General features: G+C 40.1%; 1 protein-coding gene across 6 annotated transcripts in view; it reads right to left on the bottom strand.

Moving 5' to 3' along the window:
* Positions 1–24,061, bottom strand: part of LCOR (ligand dependent nuclear receptor corepressor) — a 126,542-nt gene that overhangs the window by 13,355 nt on the left and 89,126 nt on the right. The gene's annotated exons all lie outside the window — the stretch shown is intronic.

The following is a 24,061-nucleotide window of genomic DNA, read 5'->3' as shown; positions in this document are numbered from 1 at the left end:
TAAGCCTTGGTTTTAGACAATGAACAGACTGCCATCACAAATATGGTAAGGGTGGGCCAAACATTTCTATAATAATACATATTCTCTCCCAAAACTAGATGCAAGTCTTCAACATCTTCACAGGGCAGGAGTTTAGGAAGAGACAGAAACCTAGCAATGCATGGGCTTTATAAGAATTATATTTACAAGACCCTGTAACATTCTTAAACAGACTGAACATCCAATCTATGGAAAATAGCACTTGCCCTCTCCACATCAACCACCACTACTACAACTTTCAAGACATGGAGACTTGCAAGAGCTGCTTGGAATAATTAATTCAACAGGTGTGGAAGAAGGTAGCAACCCTGAACATAGCAAAGGGTTGGGAGATGACAGTTTGATTCTTTGAGAACAGCAAAGCTCCAATACATATTTCTGTCAGGATTAGTCAATCTACCCCACCCCCCAATAGTATGTGGCCAGGCCCTTCACTAAACACCAATTTATATATTTTATATAATTCAGCAGCCAAGTTCCTGGTGGAGAAGATACATCATCCTAGAGAATGTAGCAGTAGAGTCTGTTGACAGCCACTAAAAAAAATGATCAACCTTTCCGTCTTTGGGAAGTCCATAAACAATTATTCACTCTTACTCATTCAGCTTCTTTAAAGTATTCTTAAGAAGTTATCATTTAAAATGCAGGATGAATTTAACATAGTGCTGATTGAGGTTTCACGGTGATTCTAACTTACTACAATATTCTAGAAATAAGCCTCAGTATTTTGCCTTTATCAGGTATATGAAGTACTAGGGATAAGTTAGACAACCAAAATAATGAGACTGTACAGTAGGACCCCGTTTCTCAGAGTCCCGCTTTTTTGGCATTCCGCTAATACAGCACCAGTGGGGCGATCAGCTAGAGCGGGGACTGAAGTTTCCCGCGCTCCAGCTGATCTCGCTGGAGCAGGGGAAGATCAGCTGTAGCGCACTACAGCTGATCTTCTCCTCCTCCTTAGGTTCCAGACCCCCGCGCTACAGCTGATCTTCTCCTCCTCCTTAGGTTCCAGACCCCCGCACTACAGCTGATCTTCTCCTCCTCCTTAGGTTCCAGACCCCCGCGCTACAGCTGATCTTCTCCTCCTCCTTAGGTTCCAGACCCCCGCGCTACAGCTGATCTTCTCCTCCTCCTTAGGTTCCAGACCCCCGCGCTACAGCTGATCTTCTCCTCCTCCTTAGGTTCCAGACCCCCGCGCTACAGCTGATCTTCTCCTCCAGCACGATCAGCGGGTTAGGTTCCAGACCCCCATGCTACAGCTGATCTGCTTTTCGGTGGTTTTCACTTTTTGGCTGGGGTCTGGGACCTAACCTGCTGTATGAGTGGGGCCCTACTGTATTAAAAGTTTGATCTTATCAAGGCTAAGGGGCTGCAGTACTTGGCTGGCTCAAATGTTAATGCCAAACTAGACGGACAAGTCTTGTACTCATGTTCTCCTTCCTCTCCTGCTCTTGGGCTCCACTTCAATTGGTTACTTGTTCTTTAGCACAAATCAGAGTTTCCCATTACATTTAAACTAGCAAACTATGGATTACGCCTACCCTCCAAAACAGGATTGCAAACCAGCTTCAAGCTATGTTTGCAATCTTGTTTTGGAGGGCAAGCACAGAACTATAGCTGATGCTCTGATGAAATAGCAAACTATCATTTGTGCTAACTGAATCTGAGAATGTGAAGGGGTGGTGAGCACAAGCCTCATTCAAATAGCACCAAACCATGTCTGAACTGGGCCACTGAGTTCAAGTGATCAAATGCTAAGAACTGGCTACTGATTTTAAAGCATTCATATTAGTATCTTATTGGGATTACTGAGGCCTAATTCTCACAAATGAGGTAGATACCCTGATTTGTGGCTGTACCACTTCAGACTGTTGGTAGGGGCTCCACAAGACGGAATGCTCTTCTATACAAAAAAAATTGCAAACAGAAAACTAGATGTCAAGGAGAAGGGTTCTTGCCTTTCTCCCTAACATGCCAGTTTTGAAGAGTGAGTTTTTGGTTTCTTTTGAATGGAGGAGCATTAGATCATATTAAGCCCCAGCTGCATTCTGAAATGATACAGTCCAGACACAGGTTTACCATTTCAGACATCTAGAGCTCTGATTGCCTGGAGTAGAATCATTGTACTCTTATTTTGTAGCTTTTCCCTACCTGAGCTCTGATTGCTGAATATTTAAACTTCATATCTGAACATTACAAGTCCACATGGTCCATGGAAACTTCCTTTCCAGCTCATTCATAAACAGTGTTTGCCCATCAGAATGGTATTGAGTATCTCAGGTAAATATATAATTCTCCATTCTAATACTTATTCCAATACATGTATAGTACATCTTCCTAGAAAGCAGAAGTCTTTTTGTAAATCTAGCTTATCAGTTCTACTGAGATGTAAAATCAACATTTAATTATTATGGCAATTACAATTCTGTAGAAACTGAAGAAAGGATCAATGGAAACAATGATAATTTCTATTTCTATGAATTGATCATATGGAAAGGGACACAGCTCAGTGGTACAGATCTGCCTTGCATTTTTTCTGGTTTTTAGGTGTGAGTCACAAAAGCAGAGGAACCACCATTACTTAGAATGACACCCCTATTCTGTAGTTTTTCTATTTCTGTTGTGTTTCTATTTTCAACAGCACCTCAAGTGTACTAAGTGTACTAAGTGTGTCTTAAAAACAGTAAAAGTTTCCCAAACAAACAGAAAAGTTAATGGGATAGGCAGTGAAATAAATATTTCATTTCTTGGAATGGTTTTTGACCAAGAAAGCAGGAGGCAGCCTTGATACAAAAATGCACCCCCACCCCCACATAGCTTAATCCTAAACATGTTTATTCAGAGGTCAGCTTTGCTCACCAATTTCACTGGGGTCTAGCGCCTAAATGAGTATGCTTAGGATTGCAGTCCTAGCTAGGCAGCACAGATAATGAACTCACATCCAAGGAGTGAGAGGAGTTCTTTTACTATTGTATTTATTTCCATCTTACTATCCAATTTTCTATTCCTTTCAAATTAATGGTGTCAATTCATTCTCTTCACTGGCAAATTACTTTAGAGGAGAGACTATCTCACAAAAAGGCAGATACATGGATCACCTCACTATCCCCAATAACTATGCATTATAAAGAAAGCATTGTGTTTCCACAGCTGACACTTACATCACTATGTCTCAGAAGCAGAGAGATGTGGACATAAAGGCTGCTGAGTTCTGGACAATACCTCTGTGGATTGGTTGATGACTTTGGAAAAGTCATGTAAAAATTTGTTGTCCCAGTCTTTCCCACCCCTTTTAAGAGACGGCATAATCAAATCCATGTCACTTTAGTAGAACCATTATATGTGAACCAGTGGAGGCTGGTCCATTAGGGCAAGCAGGGGTCTGCCCCACCAACCTCACTCTGCCCTAGCGACATGGGAAAAATTAGATTCATTTCACATTTAAAGCCCAATTTATCAAATTCAGACTTTCTGAAACAATATGAGAACTGACGCACAGCCATCCTTTGAAATTTGTACTTCTCTGAATTTTGCAATGCAGTACTCCAAACAAACAATGTTTGCAAAAATGCATATATTAGGAGAAAGTGTACAAACATAAATAGGTTGGTGAAAATAACACAAAAGAATGCATTCTGTTAGGAGAAAATGCTCACAAAAATATTTACATTTGTCAAAACTGCATACAAAAACGTGTTTATTAGGAGAAATTTGCACTAAAACACTGAGTTTTCATGATAAAAAAAGTAAATTGCTGCAAAAATATGGATAACTGAAATTGATAGATTCTTCTGTCCCTAGCCTGCCCTCAACCAGCCCCCTTGTGTCTGCCTTCTTACTTACCACCAGTCCGGAAGATGTCAGCACAACCTATCAGCTTCCTCCTTCTTAATCTCAGTGTTACCCTTGTAGAACTCAACAGAGAAGTAGATGGGGACAAAACTAAACTCAGTGAGCTCTGCCTGTCATTGGATTGACCTCCCCCTACTGTTTGGGCTCTCTGCCTTCCTCCCCACTAATCTCGATGGGTGCCAGCCACCAGTGATCTGAGCAACTTGAGAGAGTTTGGCTACCTTTTTCCTGAAAGAAGCTTTAGCAGTATGTCTGTGGCTTGGTATAATTTATCTTTGGTTTGACTCCCTTCAGTGCAACTGTGCATTTGGAGTATAATATCTGCTGTATAGCCAAGTCACCCTGTTATCATATTGAATTCTATAGGTGATTCAGTGTCAGATGCTTTTCGTTCTACTTCAGCTTGACGCTTTAGCAAAGGTTCCATCTGCAGTTCACAAGCAGTCATCCTAAAATGACATCTCTTAAAGCTCACTTTGAACACAGTATTACTGTATGCACTGGTTATCTTTCCCAATGTCTTTGCTTCCCTTCTCTACAAAGAGAGGAAGGAATTAGACATTTAAATCCAGACTTCAGAAAAGCTGAGGGATAAATTTTACAAGGACTGCATGTAGAAGTAAATATCTGACCTACAGTTATTCCTGATAAGACCTTCTCCCAGGCAAAATATGTATTATGTGCTTTAACTTTTCTATTCACTTGTGGAAAGCAACCACATTGAAGTACTTAAACTGAGATGTAAAGCACCTGGATGAGGTGCGGCTTCTCACCAATATTCTCTGGATCCCGCTCAACCATTGTGGGACTCCCTTTCAATTGTTAAAGTAATTAGAGCATTGCTGGGAACTTGGAGGACAAACACACCAATCTTAAGCATATTTTACTGCAAATCATACTGATTTTAATGGAACTTGTTTCCAAGTATGTATGCTTAGGACTGTAGCCTCAAGAGGCCACATGAAAGGTGCATTTTGCTTACTGTCAGGCCTGTACTGAGCATTCATCCTGATTTGTTTGCTCAAAGCTTGCTGGGAGGTTAGACAACGTTGGCTATTTTTTGATCAGGTAACCTCCAGGGTAGACTGTGAGAATGCTGTGGACATAATATATCTCTACTTCAGCAAAGCCTTTGACATAGTGCCCCATGATATTCTGAATGGCAATCTAGCTAAATGTGGGCTGGATGAAACAACTATCAGGTGGATCCACAGTTGGCTGCAGAATCACTGATAAGCACTCTTTGCTTATCAATGGTTCCTTCTCAAACTGGGGGGAAGTAACAAGTGGGGTACTGCAGAGTTCAATGCTTTCAACATTTTTATTAATGACTTGGATGAGGAGCTGCAGAAAATGCTTATCAGATTTACAGATGATATAGAATTGGGAGGGATAAATAATGCCTTGGAGGACAGAAACAAAATTAAAAGGGATCTTGATAGGTTGGAGTATTGGGATGCAAACAACAGATTGAAATTTAACAGGGATCTACACATAGGGAAAAAACCTCAAATGCACAGTTATAAGATGGGGGATACTTGGCTCAGGAATACTTCATGCAAGAAGGATCTTGAAATTGTTGGTCACAAACGGAATATGAGTCAACAGAGTGATGTGGCTGCAAAAAGGCAAATGTTATATTAGGCTGCATTAACATAAGTATAGTTTCCAAATCACATGAAGTTCTAGTTCCCCTCTATTCAGCACTGGTTAGGCCTCATCCAGTTCTGGACAACGCACTTTAAGAAGGATGCAGACAAACTGGAACTGGTTCAGAGGATGATCAGGAGACTGGAAACAAAGCCTTATGAAGACTGAAAGAAGTGGGCATATTTAGCCTTGAGAAGAGAAGACTGAAAGGAGATATGACAGCACTCTTCAACTACTTGAAAGGTTGTCACACAGAAGAGGGCCAGGATCTCTTCTCGATCATCCCAGAGTGCAGGATATGCAATAATGGGCTCAAGTTACAGGAAGTCAGATATCTGCTGAACATCAGGAAAAACTTTCTAACAGAGCGGTACAATTGAACCAATTACCTAGGGAAGTGGTGGGTTCTCCAATACCGGAGGCATTCAAGAGGCAGCTGGACAGCCACCTGTTGGGTATGCTTTAAGTTGGATTCCTACACTCAGCAAGGGGTTGGACTCAATGGCCTTATAGGCCCCTTCTGACTCTAGTATTCTGTGATCTGATTCTATGAATATTCATTCTGATTTATTTGCGGGGAGATTACACAACAGGGGTGGGGAAACTTTTCTGGCCAGAGGGTCAGATCTTCATTTCCCCAACCCCTGGCAGGTCAAAGGCTACTTACCTGTCAATCACTTGACATCATAGTAACATCAGGTGTTGCTTCTCTTTGAAGCTCTGATTTTCAGGACTTCAAAATGAACCTGAAAACATCCTTCGATCTGCCCAGGATGGGAGAGTGCCTTCAAATACCCCCACTCCATGCAGAGAAGCACAGAGGGGATTGAAGGCATGTTCCAATCGACCCATCAGCTGAAGGGCGGATGAGAGGAAGCCTTCAAACACCCATCCTTACTGGTGACATAAGCTGGTGGGTGTGGTTTGGGGGAAATGTCCTTGGGGACCAAACTGGACTCCTGGGAGGTCATGATTGGCCTGGACACTAGAGGTTTCCTGCCCCTTTTATACAATGTTACATCAAGCAATTTGTTATCCTACACTTTCCAGTACATTTCCCTTACACTTTCCTTATTACAAAAAGTCCAGTTTATTTGTGGAGTGGGGAGCAGATTTGTTGTACAAGTGCACCAGATCAACTATAACTGCACATGGTAATTTGGAGGTATGTGATTGAATCCCACCTGAAAATAGCGACAGCCTGCAAGTGCCCTAATATTATTTAATAGTGGGTGTTTAAAATAAATAAGGGATGTACTCAAAGTATTTATCTGAGTCTGTTCTACACTGCAGCCAAAACGTTTCTTGGCAAGAATTAGGATACAGGTAGAGTTGCCTGCTAAGTCACAACCTGAAGAATCTTCTTGTCTCTTTGACAGATCCACAGCCATGAAAAAGGATGCAACTGAGTTTTTTCCTGTTTTGCTTCCAGACCCCATTGCCCACCCTCCACCCCCCCAAGTTGCTGGGGGTCAAAACAAGAGTTTTGCTGGCTCAGGCAACTGGGAGAAATATAAATGAGAGAACTGAAGTTCCATCCTCCTTCAGGACTGCAGGACTATTAAAGCAACACCTGGCAATCCATGATGCATGTAGGGATGTGGTTCCTGGTCTGCCAAGTTCACATGCTGCAGAAAAACGTCCATTTATGAAAGAACAAAACAACATCCAAAATGGTTGTCATTGCATATGCTATTCTGCACTTAAAGTACCTCTTTGCAGGATCCATTTCCAAAACCCTTCATAGCCTCAAGCTTTCCCAGATTTTCCTGCACTTCTCAGGGGCATGGGTGGAATATCTTAATACTAAGTTTGTAAAATCCTGGTATAAACATTTTGATATGAACACATCTTTCACTGGAGATCAATGGTGATTTGTTTTCACTATCTGTTTTTACTACATTATCTTGCCGAGCTGACACATCTAAGCCCCTGTAGAGTTTTCCCCCTATTCATCATGGAGCTCTGTTCCATTGCTGTTGTACACATAATTTTAAGGGCATAGAGGTCACCCGCAACAGATTTCAGTTTTCTGCCTCCTGATTTTGGGGCTCTTACAGCATCTGCCACAGCTTTCCCCAGGGCAGCCATCATTGCTTCTTCCTCCAGTTTGTCACTGAGTACAAGAGAGAAAAATCAAGGGGCAGTAGCTGTCATTTGTTCAAATACAACTGTTGCCATGCAACAGTCACAGTGGCACAATTAATGCTTTTCAGATTTTGCTGTGGAGCTATTTGCATAGCTGGATGCTGAAACATGTCTATTTGCACAGAGCTGTCACTGGTTGGTGTTCTCTTCTCAATTAGCATGTGCACACAAATCCCTATATGCACATATCCAAGCTGGGTTTTTTTGTTTTGTTCTGAAGGATGCATACACACTAATAAAGAGCATTTTAAAATTTCTGAGCACTGACGGTGATTTTTAGGGTGAAGACAGGATGTTAGCTGCAATAGTAAACAACAATAATCTTGAGTTTGGATGGATTTGGAGGATTTATCTGTGGAATATAGTTCTTTAAGTAGAGACCATTATCTTTAATGTAGACTGGCCCTTATTTGTATAACCACCAAACCCTACTTTGCACACAGAACACCTCTCTTTTTATTCCACTTGCTTAATAAGACCAAGATGCACACATCTGCTCCAGCTACACAGAAGGACAGCCTGTTCCCAACAATCTACCTGAGCTACTGTTATATCCCCCAAAAAAAGATAGGATCCAATTTACTGCACCCCAAGTTTCTTACTGTTCAACATGTGTAAACTGCATTTAGCCCTTTGGTAAATCAGCATGACAGATTATAAGTTTACAGGTATGTTTTGTACCTCAGAGGCACAAGAAGAAGAAGCAGAACAAAAGTTCAAGGCTAAGTGTTTCTGTTCCTTTCAGATCACTCTAAGCACCACGAATATAGCTCTGTAAAAAAAACAAGACATAGCTATAAACTTATAAAACCCCACCCTGGAATTTTATACATCAAGAGGGAGAGAGATCTCCCCCTCCCCCTTATGTTTTTCAGTAGCCAACTCACAACACAGATCCTTAGCAGTCTCAGTACCCAGCCATAACACTATCTTCCCTTCAAACTAAGGGGACAACAGAAATCAACCACTCCAAAAAAAATCAAGGGAACATGAATCAGACAGAATTTGAATTTGTAGCAGAATGGACAAGGAATTGAGCCTGGGCTGCAGAGGCTTTAGAATGATCAATAAAGAAGTGACACATCATCTCTGCGCAGAAACACCCCTCATGAACAGAGACATTCTCATAGCACAACCCAAGAAACACAGATAACTAATTTTAAAAAACTCAATCTCACACCTGGATGGACTAAAGAAGAAAACACACATACAGTAGTTTCACTCGAAAGGCATTTTTCATAACACCAATAATGCCTTTTATTTCAGAATGAATCTCTTGCTAATGATTTTTTTTAAAGGAGGGATGAGTCACCTTTAAACTGAATATGAATTCCCATCAATGCATTTTTTTATGCAGGAAATGGAATGGAAATGATCCCAACTTGACTTCCGGGAAGGGTGACTTAGCCTGTGCCTGCTTTTGAGACGGGCTCCTGCCTCAAAAGAAGCTTATTCAGATATATCAGTCAGTTTTTTCTTTTTTTTTTGACTGATTAAACTTCTCCCGGGTAGGGAGAAACGAAGAGATTAACCTCAAAGCCTATTTTTGTTGGGACGACCAGATCTCATTAATTTATGGGACGAGGTCCAGCCGACGAAGGTGGGACGGATTTTCAACAGCAAGCTCTATCTGTTAAAGCGAACGTTCATCTTATCTTCTAAGAGAGAACGCACTAACAGGCAAGCACCCTTCTTTCTATATTTTTCTTTTACTTGACTTAAATTGTTGCTGTTTAAAAGAGATTTGCCAGATTGATCGGTTTTTGACATCTCACTGGGGAGCCGTAACTTCTCTCTGCTACGCACTAATTAATAGCTTATCTCTGTTTTTGTTGCAAAAAGCTGTCCTGGATTTGCATTCTAAAGATATACACAGAAGAGGGATTTCTATTCCAGATTTTTATTTTGAAAAATATTATACTGTTTTGAGACTACTCTCTTTTTGGTCTATTTTATTTTGACGAATCTGTTTCTTGACGATTGCCATTAATTGTTTCGATCCTGGGAACTGCATTTTGTTTACTTAACTATTGGAGAGATAAGGCTGTCTGCTCTGTTTATACTGTGATGTCACCAAGTTTGGAGTATTAACCCAATTGTTGCTGAAATAAGAAGTGGTTTTCCTATATTTCTCTTTTAAAATGGCAATTAAGAAAGTGGCTGAGAATCTGGAAATAACTATGTTTCAGAAAATAATGGATGAGATTGAGATAACGAAAATTGAATTGAGTAAAATGAAGCAGGAGATTAAAGATATAAGGGTCCCTGTGAGAGAGGTGACCCTGGAAGGGGTCCCTGTGAGAGAGGAGACCCCGGAGATTGGAACAGGGGTCCCTGTGAGAGAGGAGACCCTGGAGACTGGAATAGGGGTCCCTGTGAGAGAGGAGATCCCGGAGATTGGAACAAACGTGGAACAGGAACAAGATTTGGAGTCTATGGACTTTAGAAATAAAATCTATTGTTTGGAACTCAATGTTATCTCTGAAGAAATTAATGAAGATTCTAGAGATAAAGTTATCAATGGCATGGATTATCTTCTGGACTGGAATGATGTGTTGGAGCCCAATATAGAGAAAATCTATGGAATTAACTGCAGCCATGTGACAATGGAAAAACTTTTAAGAGATGACCCAGTGTATTTTGAAAAAAAGAACAGAGATATGATTTTACAGCAGTATTTCAGCAACCTATTCAGAATGGATGGCAAGAAAATATTTGGGATAGAGGTAATTCCCATCAGACTCTTACTATATGACTATGGCTTTGACAGCAAGATTATTATGGAATACTGATAATGGAAGATTGGATATTGAAATTACTGGACTTAACAAGACTACTGAAGATGGAAGATGGAAAATGGAACTAATAGAGATAATAGAACAATGGCTACTGAAATTACTGAACCTAACAGATTCTGATGTGATGGATTAATTGAAATGTTTATTTTGACTATGGTTATGACAATAAGATTATCATAATTAGTAATGAGATGGATTAATCGATATGCTTATCTGGAAAAAAAAATTGATAGATATATTTCTTAAAGAATTGAAACCTCTCTTTGACTTTTTGTGGAAAGAATAAAGTAATGTTTATGAGATTTGATGATTAAGTAAGATAACTACTGGAGGAAAGTGATTTTATAATATGACTTAAGAGACAGGATTGTTATATATTATAGACTTATAACTGATTTGATCTTTGACAAATGGGAAGTCAATATTTTATTCTTTATTTTTTATTTTTGTTTTTTTTTTTCTTTTTTTCTTTTTGTTTAACTATTTTTGATTTTGTTTTTTGTTTTTGAATGTTTTATGATTTTGTTTTGTATGTTTTATGAAAATCTGAATAAAAATTATTGAAAAAAAAAAAAAAGGAAATGATCCCAACTTATGGCGACCCTACGAATAGGGTTTTCATGGTAAGCGGTATTCAGAGGTGGTTTACCATTGCCTTCGTCTGAGGCTGAGAGGCAGTGACTGGCCCATGGTCACCCAGTGAGCTTCATGGCTGTGTGGGGATTTGAACCCTGGTCTCCCAGGTCATAGTCCAACACCTTAACCACTACACCACACTGGCAGGAAAAGCAACAAACAAAAGCCAACTTGTGTTGACTGTGAAAGTGGCTCAAGTGTTTTATTACTAACTGGGTGAGTTTCAGGCAGGCTGGTTTATGAATCAAAACAATGAAATCATTGGCTATAGGCTGGAGCAAGCCTCCAAGATGGTCCGCTTGCCCAAATGCAATGCTGACTGCAGAGATCAGACTGCTGCATATCTGTGGATCTGCAATTCTAAAAATCACAGTCAAGTACAAGAGTAAAATCCCCTTGATTTCTTTTGGATTAATAAATGCCATATGGGAGTAAGAAGAATCAAGCATTTTGGTTTTTGTACTGATTCATAAACTTGCTTAAGAAGTCCAGCAAAACAGCCGGCTTGACTACAATGAAGGTAGCAAACCAGAATTTTAGCCCTTCAGAGTATTTGGAAGTGCTACACATTAAAAAAAAGTAACCTTCTTCACTATCTGAATCCAAGTAAGTTAGGTAAGGTTGCTTCTGCAACCTATATGCAAGTGTACCTGAACTGTGCAATTTCGTTTTTCCCAGAGTGTTCCCTTTTCCCCATACAACATTTTAATCACCAGCTGTGACGCATCTAACAGCCTTCTTGTGGCTAATTGAAAAGCGTTATCATTCAGTCCATCCCTTTAAAACCAGGGGAGATTTATCATGCTGAAACATTAACCCACGTACTGCTTTCATTTCAAGGGCTTTTCACAATGGTCCTTGCTAATTTTTCTGATTATCAAGGACGTTGGGGAGCTTTTCCATTCCTCCCCCCCCCCAGTGAATGCATGGTGTTCCTGCTGCTGATAGTACAAACACCATTCACTTATAGCTGGGCTTCATGGAAGAAACCGCAGGAGCATACAGCACCTTTATATAAATAAATAAATAAATAAAAATAATAAAAAAAAAAAAACAAGAAAGAGCTTGCAAATTTATGAATTCATTAAAGGCTTTAAAAATGAAACCCAGACCCTGAAAAATCATCTAATCTAACCATTCAAGCTCTCAGAGAATGGTCCCTGTAGTTAGGAATATAAACCACAAGCCACAGAAGGGTTATCTGACCCAAAGCAATTTCTACTACATAATGTTAGTATATAGGTTTATATAAATCTCATATTTACTACACTCTGTGAATATGCCATTTACTCACATAACATGAGTTCATACATAGAATCCACATTTATCTTAAACTTCAGATGATGATGTCAATAATTTGTTACAAAATGAATGTCTTTAAAACTTTACATAATGCCTATACACTATGCAAATTAATGTTCTTAAGAGAAGAAAAATCATTGAATGCACAAAGCCACCACCTAATCCTTCTTATCTCTTTTATTTTATTGTTGGGGTGAGTTGCCTGCATTTTTGTTTGTGCTTCATTTTTTTTTTTTTGCAGACGAGCAGACAGGGGGAATAGCATTTTACCTGTTTTGGGATGGCATAGTGTTTTACCTGGTTGGGGGATGGGCAGGGAAGGATTCTGAGCATCACCAGTTTTTCTTGTGTGGAACTAGTATTTTGTGGTGCCCAGGACAGTTTATTAGATTTCCAAATGTGCCCCTCAGCCCCAAGGGGCCCCTATAAACACCTTGAGTAGCCTCTCATGTTGAGGGCACCCACTAGATAAAAGACACTCCCTTTTGTTCAGCTTTCAGAAATTCAAAAATGGGAACTTTAGTCTCTAGATCTATTTTCAGAATCAAGTTTGCAGCTCCCTAGAGTGGCATGGACCCACATTTACTATGGTCCTGTTAGCACAATCTTTGGACTTAACCACAAAATAATAATAATAATAAAATAATAATAAATTTTATTTCTGAGTCGCCTATCTGGCCGAGTCAACGGACACTCTAGGCGACGTACATAAATAGAATGTATACAACATATAACCAACATAAAACCTGTCAGTCCCTCTACTTTGAAAGGGAAAAACCTCAGCGTGCAAAGTTTACAGAATATTATGGCTAAGTAAGGATTTGAAGCTGGTTTTTCATATCCAAACTGAGCCTGGCGCAAATACTGTTCTTTTCAGCACCAGGTCAAGACTTTCCTCTTTTCCCAGGCATTTTAGCATGTGCTTTCAAATTGCTTTTTAATAATGTGTTTTTTAAATTTGTATATTTATTTTTAATGTTTTTAATTGTTGTAAACTGACGAAAGAGCTTTGGCTATGGGGCGGTATATAAATGCAATAAATAAATAAATAAACCCTTCAACCACCACACATTATGGGCGAAGATCAAGACTTTCCTCTTCTCCCAGGCATTTTAGCATGTGTTTTTAAATTGTTTTAAATTTTTTAATTGTGTTTTAAATTGTTTTTAAAAGATGTGTTTTAAATTTGTATATTTGTTTTAATGTTTTTAGTTACTGTAAACCGCCCAGAGAGCTTCGGCTATGGGGCGGTATATAAATACAATAAATAAATAAATAAATAAATAAATAAATATATGCTAATTAGTGCCTTAGGCTGCAATTCTAAATGGAGGTGGGTGGGGGAAGGTCCACTTAACACAGTGAGACACTTCTGAGTAAACATGCATAAGATTTCACTGTTAATGATTCTATCAGGAAGATTAGGTGCTGATGTCATAGTTTACTCAGTGAAATAATATTGAAGACTATTGTTTAGCCTTTAATGCATGCCAATACAGAACATCTTGCAGTGGCTTTGGATGCGACACTGATGCAAGGGAAAGAGGAAGGGCAGATGGCTTCCTATCCTTTTTCCTGTGGCAGATATGCAAACCCATATGGAAATTTCACACATCTCAAGGTGAGACACAGAGATTCAAATGTTATTTTGGACAAGACAGAAAAACAGCAGGGGGAGAAAGCATTGCGCTGCTTCTTCACAGTGGTTTTGCCTGATTTCCTTGGTTTTACTTTCTGGAAACTTTAGTGTCAGGAAGAAGAGCTAAAAAGGCACAATCAAACAAACAGTTCTCCTGCTCAAATCTCATGCTCAGTGCTACTCCCATTCATTTCCATATAGGAACACTTTCTGGTAAATTGTACCTTAATTCACTCTCTACTGGATTTAAAAAAAGCTGATAGGTATGCTTAAAAATAGGGATGTATCTTTGCAAACAGTGTGTCAAAAGTTATCATTCTACTACTTCTAAAACAAGAATAAGCTGCAGTAATGCTGTATTTTATGGCCTTCATGTTGAAATAGGAATGCAAGAGGGGGAGAAAAGGCAAAAGTGTTTTCCAATTTAAATTTCAAGATTTTGAATGGCAAGGATTCTAGCCCACATAGCTGTGGAATGCTTGAAAATATTCAGGCAGCATCAGTATAGCTCCCTCCCTCCCTTGCTGTCATAAGTATGGAGCTTCTCTGAGCTACAAGGCTGTCTCTTCTAGGATCCATTATATTTATTTTATTTTATTATCCCCTCTTCGTTGTGATAGTAATCCTAGAACAGGTTACATAAGAAGCTAAAATACAAAAAAATAGGAAAACAGCAGGAATAAATATTTTGCACCGCTCTCATCCAGAAAAATTAACAACAAACAGAACAGACACTAATATCCAAAAAATGTGCTGTTCCTCATTCCCTTGGTTCCTTTCTGACTCCAAGAACCTGGTCGGTGGATTCCCACTGCTCATTCTTGCACATGGCAGGCAAGGTTAACATTTTGCCTCCTACCAGTGAAAGCAAGCGTTTAAAAAAAGTCTATCCTTGGACAGATAGCCTATCTAAGTAAGAAGCAGACAAGTGAGGCCCATAGCAAAGTTTTATATGATGGAGTACATTGTAAGAACTTCTGTTCATACGGTTAAATTCAAATTTTTCATCTTTATAATCAAATGTAACAATTCCCTACTAGAGTTTTGATTCTTGTAATTCTTGTAAAGATTTGAAACAAATGCTATTGAAAGTTAAAGAAGAAAGCACAAAAGCAGGACTACAGCTGAACGTCAAGAAGACTAAAGTAATAACAGAAGATTTATGTAACTTTAAAGTTGACAATGAGGTCATGGAACTTGTCAAGGATTATCAACACCTTGGCACAGTCATTAACCAAAATGAAGACCACAGTCAAGAAATTAGAAGGTGGCTAGGACTGGGGACGGCAGTTATGAGAGAGCCTGAAAAAGTCCTCAAATGCAAACGCTGAACACTAGAGTCAGGATCATTCAGACCATGGTATTCCCGATCTCTATGTATGGATGTGAAAGTTGGACAGTGAAAAAAGCGGATAAGAGAAAAATCAACTCATTTGAAATGTGGTGATGGAGGAGAGCTTTGCAAATACCATGGACCACGAAAAAGACAAATAATTGAGTGTTAGAACAAATTAAACCAGAACTATTATCAGAAGCTAAAATGATGAAACTGAGGTTATCATACTTTGGAAAGATAATGAGAAGACATGATTCACTAGAAAAGACAATAACGCTGGGAAAAACAGAAGGGAGTAGAAAAAGAGGAAGGCCAAACAAGAGATAGATTGATTCCTTAAAAGAACTACAGACCTGAACTTACAAGATCTGAACAGGGTGGTTTATAACAGATGCTATTGGAGGTCGCTGATTCATAGAGTCGCCATAAGTCGTGATTGACTTGAAGGCACATAACAACAGCAACAGCTTCTACATCACATGTGTTATGGTTTTGCTCTCTAATTAAGCTTTTTTGATAGGGAATTATCAGGCATAGCAATATGATTAAGCTGCAGGGTATTATTTGTCTTTACTTCATGCTACTATAGGCTGTTTTTCTATTATGTAAACACTAAGGCTCAACATCTTTGGCTCTATATAAACTTTTAATGGCTAAGGATGCAATCCAATACACATCTACTCAGAAGTAAGCTCCACTGGGTTAAATTGGACTTACTCCCAGGTAAGTGTATATTGGACTGCAGTCTACAGGGCTGAGGGGAGTTAGGATGTGGTGGATTTCTGGCTGAGCCAGCTGTGCCCTGGCGCACCCAGGCTACACTGGCATAAGGCCCTCATCCCAGCTCAGCCGTCAAACTCCTGCCCTTCCCAGCTCAGCCAGGGATTGGCAGAGACCGTCATAAATTAAGATGGCACAAGTCCCAAAAAGGGGGCAATCTGGGGGTGTGGTAAGGAAGGAGAAGGGGGATTTACACCATATCCTACATCCATTTAGTGTGGTCATGTGATACCCAGTCCTGGCATAAATTAAAATGGGGAAAAAGATGGTCTAAGTAAAAACACTCAACAGGACTGTGTTCTGCTGCTTTTATTTTCTTTCCACTGAGCTCTGCTGGCTGAGCTGGCGTTCTCCCCTCCAAAGAGCTCTTGAACGGATTTAGGATCTGGCATACTTTAAGCTGGCATAAGTTCAACCAGCTTAAGTTACGCCACTTCCTTGAGGTAGGATTGCTTTGCCCTTGTACATAGCTGGAATCAGTATTCCCTTCATATTTCCTTCATATATATATATATATATGCAAGGTAATTTGAAATTTTTAGCCAGTCAGAAAAGAGCAGTATTTTTCTTTTTCAGTGGGGAAAGTTGTCAGTATTTGAACGAAGCTGATCTCCTTTTTTGTCATCTTTTTCATCCTGTCCAAATTGGATCATCACATGTTTATGAATTATAGGTGTGTTAAAACTGGACAGCTGAGTATAGGATTATTATGGTGGTGCTTCTTAGTGATTTCTATACCATCTTTCAGGACAGTTGTAATTTAATTTGTAAGATGTGTTTATTCTTGCTTACATATGAAAATAAAAATACGAGACAAATATTCAAAGGTAGAAGAAAGAATTTTTAATGTTTTTATTTTGGTACTACCACTCTCTCATCCATTAGCTCATATTAAGGACCAATATGAATCAGTAGATCAATTATTTGGAAATTAAGTAAAAAATGAGTGGTGTGGTTTGCAAGCAAACAAAATAAAACATAAAGATTAGAGAAGAGGAACAAATTCTCTGGCCACTCTAAAAGAAACAGCCAAGACGACCATGGTCACATGTAACACTAAGCCAAGATGTGTGGTTTAAATAATACTGTGCACAAGTGCTCCCATTTCACTCCTCCCTTTGTCCAGCCAAAAGCAACAAAGAAGCTTGGCTTAGCACAACATCTGAACTTTTGCTTAAACTTTTTTTTCTTCCAAACAAAAAATAAGAAAGTGAAGAACAAATCATGCATATTATGTGCACAAATAGCTCATGCACAATACAGTTAAAACAAGCTACATACAGTGCCTTGCAAAGATAATCAGACCCAACCAATGCTCTTATATTATCGAATTACAAATGGTACATTGTAATTTCATTCTGTATGGTATTTTATTTTGAAACAATGAAACTCAAAATCAATTACTGCAAGGTGACATTGGTTTTATGTTGGGAAATGTTTGTAAGAAACATAAAAAACTGAAACATGTTGCTTGCATAAGTATTCAGCCCCTACACATTAATATTTGGTAGAGCCACCTTTCACTGCAATAACTGCTTTAAGCCTTTTGGGGTACGTATGTACCAGCTTTGCACACAGTGTTGGAGGGGTTTGGGCCCATTCTTCTTGGCAGATTTGCTCCAAGTAATCCGTGTTGGTTGGACGTTGCTTGTGGACCGCAATCTTCAAAGAGCACAACAGATTCTCAATGGGATTGAGATCAGGACTTTGACTGGGCCACTGTAGGACATTCACCTTTTTGTTCTTGAGCCACCCCAGTGTTGCTTTGCCCTTGTGCTTGTGATCATTGTCCTGCTGAAAAGTGAATTTCCTCCCAAGTCTCAGTTTTTCAGTGGACTGAAGTAGGTTCTCTTGCAGTATTTCCCTGTATTTTGCTCCATCCATTCTTCCTTCAAGATGCCCAGTCCTTGCTGATGAGAAACATCCCCACAGCATGATGCTGCCACCACCATACTTCACTGTAGGGATGGTGTGTCTTGAGGCATGGGCAGTGTTATGTTTGCGCCACACATAGCACTTTGAGTTTTGGCCAAAAAGCTCTCTCTTGGTCTTATCTGACCACAAAACCTTTTCCTATATCGCAGCTAGGGCACTCCCATGCTCTCTGGCAAACTCCAGACATGCTTTCAGATGATACTTTTTTAGTGATGGCTTCTTTCTTGCCACCTTCCCATACAGGCCACTGTTATGCAGAGCTCTTGATATGGTTGACTGGTGCACCATTACTCCACTCCCAGCCACTGAACTTTGTAGCTCCTTCAAAGTGATTGTTGGCCTCTCTGTGGCTTCTCTCACAAGTCTCCTCCTTATTTGAGCACTGAGTTTTGAGGAACAGCCTTTTCTTGACAGTGCCTGGGTGGTGTGATGCAGCTTCCACTTCCTGACTATTGATCCAATTGTGCTCACCTGGATATTAGTTTGTACCCTTTCCCTAATTTATGCATTTGTATTACATTTTCTATCACTTCTGTAGGTGCTCTTTAGACTTCATTTTCCTTCAGATCCACAGCCTGACCAAGGATCCTTCAACAGTGGGGGTTTTATCCTGAAAATGTGACAGTAACTTTAATGGTTCACAGGTGGAGACCAATGGTAAGGCAACTGTGTCCTCAATTGGACAATTTCTTTCATCCGTGTAAACTGGGAGCTTCCACAGCACAGGGGTTGAATACTTACGCAAGCAACATGTTTCAGTTTTTTATGTTTCTTACAATTATTTCCCAACATAAAACCAATGTCACCTTACAATAATTGATTTTGAGTTTCAGTGTTTCAAAATAAAATATCTTACAGAATGAAATTACAATGTACCATTTGTAATTCAGTAACATGACAGCATCAGTCAGGGGTCTGATTATTTTTGCAAGGTACTGTATCTTGGGCTTAGCATTACATGAGAACACTGACAATCTTAACTGTCAAGGGAAGGGTCAGAAACACAGGTGGCAATTGTCTAATGCTTTAATGGTTCATAGGAAGCTGACATACAGAGATTGTTGGTCAATCTAGCTCAGTATTGTCTACACTGACTGAAGTGGCTCTTCCAGTTTCAGACATGAGTCTTTCCCAGCTCTAACCTGAAGATGCTTGGGACTGAACCTAGGGACCTTTTACATGCAAAGTACGGGCTCTGTCACTGAGCTATGGCCCTTCCCTAATGAGGGCTCATGGAAGCTCTCGCTCTCTCCAGAACACTTTGGTGCTGCTTCATAACATCTCTCAGGACATAGAGATGAAGTTAGAGGGCCAGTTTCCATTGGCCCTCTAGCTGCATCTCTATGACCTTTCCACAGCACTCTGTCAAGCCCTTGTAAAAAATTCTAATTAGCCTAGGCCTAGAATTTGGATTGTTTGAAGTGCAATCTTCTATTTCTATATCTGTCTATATTTATTATACACTTATGCATCTATTAGGATCAGCTTTAATAGACCTGTGCAATGTGAGAATCATTAGCCAACATTGGAACAGAACCGAGTAGTTCAGAGTTTGGGTTTCTTTTGAAGATTAAAAACAGTACTAATAGGGGTCCATGGAATGTTTATTAGTGGGGATTATGTTTACAAGCATGAAACCTCACAATGCTATTTCAAAATAAGAGAATGTGTGCATGTGCATGTGTAAAACTGAAAGATTAAAGATAGTTGTCACAAAATGGCTCAGGGAAAAAGTCACAACATACCTTAGCCAAAGGTAACAGCATGGCATAATCATGTAGAGCACTCCCACTGGAGTTGACAGTGTATAGACCTGAAGGGCAGTGGGGAAAGCAAATCCAGCCTTGACTTATCACCTGTATTATGTTATGTTGAGAGAAGTGTGTGCTGTACAGTGAATGGAATGCAAATTCTGCAGCCGATGGGAGGTGGCAAAGTTGCTTTTTTGCTACCTGAATAACAGTACCACCTGAATCTTCTACTGCCTGTGTCTCTCTTTTCCCCTCCTCTCACCCTTAGCAAGCAGCATACCAAGCTCTGTTAGTGAAATAGAAATACATAAGCTTGTTGTTGGATTGTACAATATTTCCAATTATCTTAAGTTTGCAGGCAAACATGGAGTTTAGCAATACACTGAACAGAATGAATTGCTGCCAGTTACAACTCTTGTTACACAGGAAGAAGCAGCTATAATTATTTTTAATGAAGTTACATGTGAGCTCATATGCAAACATTTCAGGCACAGATTATAACTAGGTTTTCTGTCAGGCTAGTAATTAATGCAAACAACAGATCATCATACTATGGCATATGGATCAATCACAAAAGAAAATGGCTACTCTGCCTGCTCTGCAGCCAGCAGCATCAACCACTCCCACACAACTCACCATTAAAGCATACTCATTAGGAAGTAAAATCTCAGTAAACTCAATCAGAAAAGTAAAGGTGCTTATATTCAGGTTGTTACTGTCAGCACCTCCACCTAGATCTGTGAGCATGAGGGGTGCTGCACTGAAAGGACCTGAAGATTCTCATTCAAACAGAAAAATCCATCAGGGAAAGGAAGAAATATTCCAAACCCCCATTCCATTCACAAAAATAAAACTAATTGTTTGGTGATCTAATAACCTTGGTAGACTTTTGTAGAGGCAACAGATACTTTATTTTTGCTTATACTGGTCAAAACAGAAGGGAGGAACTGTACACCGAATGCCTTTGTTCAATCCCACTGCCTAATTGGGCACACTGTTGATTCTCTAAGGTTGAGAGAAAACACCCTAATTAACACAGAATTGGATCCCGATTTCAGTCCAGCAGGCAAGAGCACCCCTTGATCAGAATCTCATTCAGAGAACACTCCCTCCAGCAGAGGCAACTTTTGTGGATTTCTCCTCCCCCAGCACCACTTTCCACGCTGTGTTGGAAGGCTGAGGGACACTCCGCAACAGTGTGGGAAGTAGCACTGGGAGCTTCCAGGGAAGGGAGAGATATCTGCAAAGTCACCTCTCTGCTTCCATCAGTGGGATCCCTCTGCTGGATCAAAAGCCTTCCATGGATGGAAAGAGCCTTTCTGTCTACAGAAGGTGAATATTTTAGTTAAAATCACTAACAGGCAAAAACCTTGTGGTTTAACAATGTACCTATTGCCAACAGATATTTCTATCAAACTTTAAAAAGCAGGGAAATTAGGCAGCTATAGTGAATGCACCAGGGGAACAGGAGACCTGACCTCCTCTCTGAGATATTGGACTGCCCTACAAATTTGTCAACATACAAACACAATTTGGGTTGGTCTTTCACAGTCCAATCCACTTCCTGTGTAGCTTGGAAGAATTTGGTAACGTGCCTCTGAGCATATGGTGAGTGGTGGCAACACCTGTCATCTCCAAAGATGAATTACATTTCTGTATGTTTGTTGGTGTTGTTCTTACTTCGCTTCTTTTCTGTGTTACCACTATTTCTACAGAGAATCTAAACTAGAAAATTATATTCCCCTCATTATTCATCCTAGAAATCTGTGTAAAATTTATTTTTATTAATTTCAAAGCTTTTTTTATTGGTCAATGTCATATGATGGTGAAGACAGCTTTTTGTGTTTCAAACTGGATGTTATGCTCTATTTCTAGTTTGGGCGCATTAACAGTTGAATCTGAAACTGCAGTTTGATGTAAAATCAGACTGATTACAATATGCTGCTACTTAAGCAATGACTCTAGCTGTTGGAAAAAACAAACTTGGCCTGCCCAAGATGAATGTGTTCAGCCTGCTATGCTTAAACTACTCCACTTAAGAAAAGGTGGGCATGGTCAATTAAGAACATAGAGCACACCTAGCATTTTGCTAGAATATATTTCACCTCCCACTGTTTTATCTTGTGGAAACTGAGACACTCCTCGTGTCCATTAAAAACTATTCTGCAAAACAGGCAGTGCCATTATTCCACAATTGTTTTTGGAGCTTTTTTTTTTTAGTGTTGCATAGTGTTGCTGTACTTCACATATTCACAGAAGCAAAAAAAAATGATTTACTATAGGAAACTTCATGAAAATTGCAAAGTAAATCAAACCTATTTAAAGTGACTATCTGAACCATATCAACTGTTTTAATATTGTTGCTTCCTCCCTGCTAAAACAAGATCAGCACAGCACATGTCTTGTTTCAGTTCTTTGGGCTGATTGCAGGTGTTGCCACCACTCACCATATGCTCAGAGGCACGTTACCAATTTTTTTCATGCTACACAGCTAGCGGATTAAATTGTGAAAGATCAACCCAAATTGTGTTTGCATTTTGACAAATTTGTAGGGCAGTCCAATATCTCAGAGAGGAGTTCAGGTCTCCTGCTCCCCAAGTGTATTCAATATAGCTGCCCAATTTCCCTGCTTTTTAAAGTTTGATAGAAATATCTGTGGGCTATAGGTATGTTCTTAAACTGCAAGGTTTTTTGCCTATTAGTGAATTGCTGTTTTTTAAACTGGGAAATAAGAAATGGGATCCTGCGCAAGTTTACTGAGAATGGGTTGATCATTTGCATGTTTATTGAGTTCAGTGGGATTTACCCCCATGTAATCATGGCTAGGATACATAAAACTGACTGTGGGGGAGGGGGAGGGGAGAGTAGAGAGAAGGACGGGGGGGAGAGGGGAGCAGAAGGAGGGGAGAGGGGAGGGGGAAGGAGGGAATTGGAAGGGGAGCGGTGAAGGAAGGGGCAAAAGGGAAGTGATGGGAGGGAGGAGAAGGAGAGGGCAGGTTTGACCATTAGTGGATTTGTTTTTTAAACTGGGAGATAAGAAATGGGATCCTGTGCAAGTTTACTGAGAATGGGTTGATCATTTGCATGCTTATTGAGTTCAATGGGATTTACTCCCATGCAATCATGCTAGAAATAAAATGGACTGCCTTCAAGTTGACTCCAATTTATGGCGACCCTATGAATAGGGTTTACATGGTAAGCGGTATTCAGAGAGGGTTTACCATTGCCTTCGTCTGAGGCTGAGAGGCAGTGACTGGCCCAGGCTGTGTGGGGATTTGAACCCTGGTTTCCCAGGTTATAGTCCTAGGATAGGTAAAACTGGCCATGAGGGAGGAGGAAGGGGAGGGCGGAGGGGAGGGAGGTGTGAAGGGAGGGGAGGGGGAGGTGAAGGGAGAGGGAAGGGGCAAGAAGGAAGGGATAGGAAGGAGGAGGAGGGAAGGACAGGTTTGATCATTTGCATGCTTTTTGAATTCAGTGGGATTTACTCCTGTACAATCATGCTTACAATAGGTGAATCTGACCTGGGGGGAGAGGAAGGGGAGGGGGAGAAGATTGGATGGGTGGGCACTTGGCAGAGGGGAAGCCCCTTTCCTTTCCAAAAGGAAAACATTGTGAACAGTATCATTCTTTCTTAGGGTTCCACCCACCTTTTTATTCTACAGCAGGCACATGTAGCCCCCCACCCAAATTTAAACCAAAGATGACCCTGGCCACATCCACATCAGACTTCTAATTCACTTTAGGCAGTCATGGTTTCTCCCAAAGAATCCTGGGAAGTGTAGTTAGTGAAGAGTGCTAAGAGTTTCTAGGAGATGCCCTGTTCCCTTCACAGAGCTTCAGTCAGAGTGGCTGACTGTTAAACCCCTCTGGCCACTGGACTCTCTGTCAGGGGAATAGGAGTCTCCTCTCCGCATCCTTCACAAACTACACTTCCCAGGATTCTGCGGGGGAAGCCATGACTGTCTAAAGTGAAACAAAGGTCTGGTGTGGGTGTGGTCCCCTGATTAGGCAAGCCCAGCAGCTGTGAGCCTGGCTTTTAGAACAATGACAACTGGTTCTTACTGAGCACACGCAGCCTTATCATTGAGTTCAATGCTAAATTTCTTAAATTAATTAAAAATCAGCCAGGCATTTTTAAAAAAGTTTAAACTGCAGAAGATGAAGGTCAGAGTATGGAGCAAGGTCAGTAATAGGA

Source organism: Rhineura floridana, chromosome 7 (assembly GCF_030035675.1).
Source record: "Rhineura floridana isolate rRhiFlo1 chromosome 7, rRhiFlo1.hap2, whole genome shotgun sequence".
Classification (NCBI taxonomy): Eukaryota; Metazoa; Chordata; class Lepidosauria; order Squamata; family Rhineuridae; genus Rhineura; species Rhineura floridana.
The sequence above is the reverse complement of the archived record's forward strand: the minus strand, read 5'-3'. Positions and strand labels throughout refer to the sequence as shown.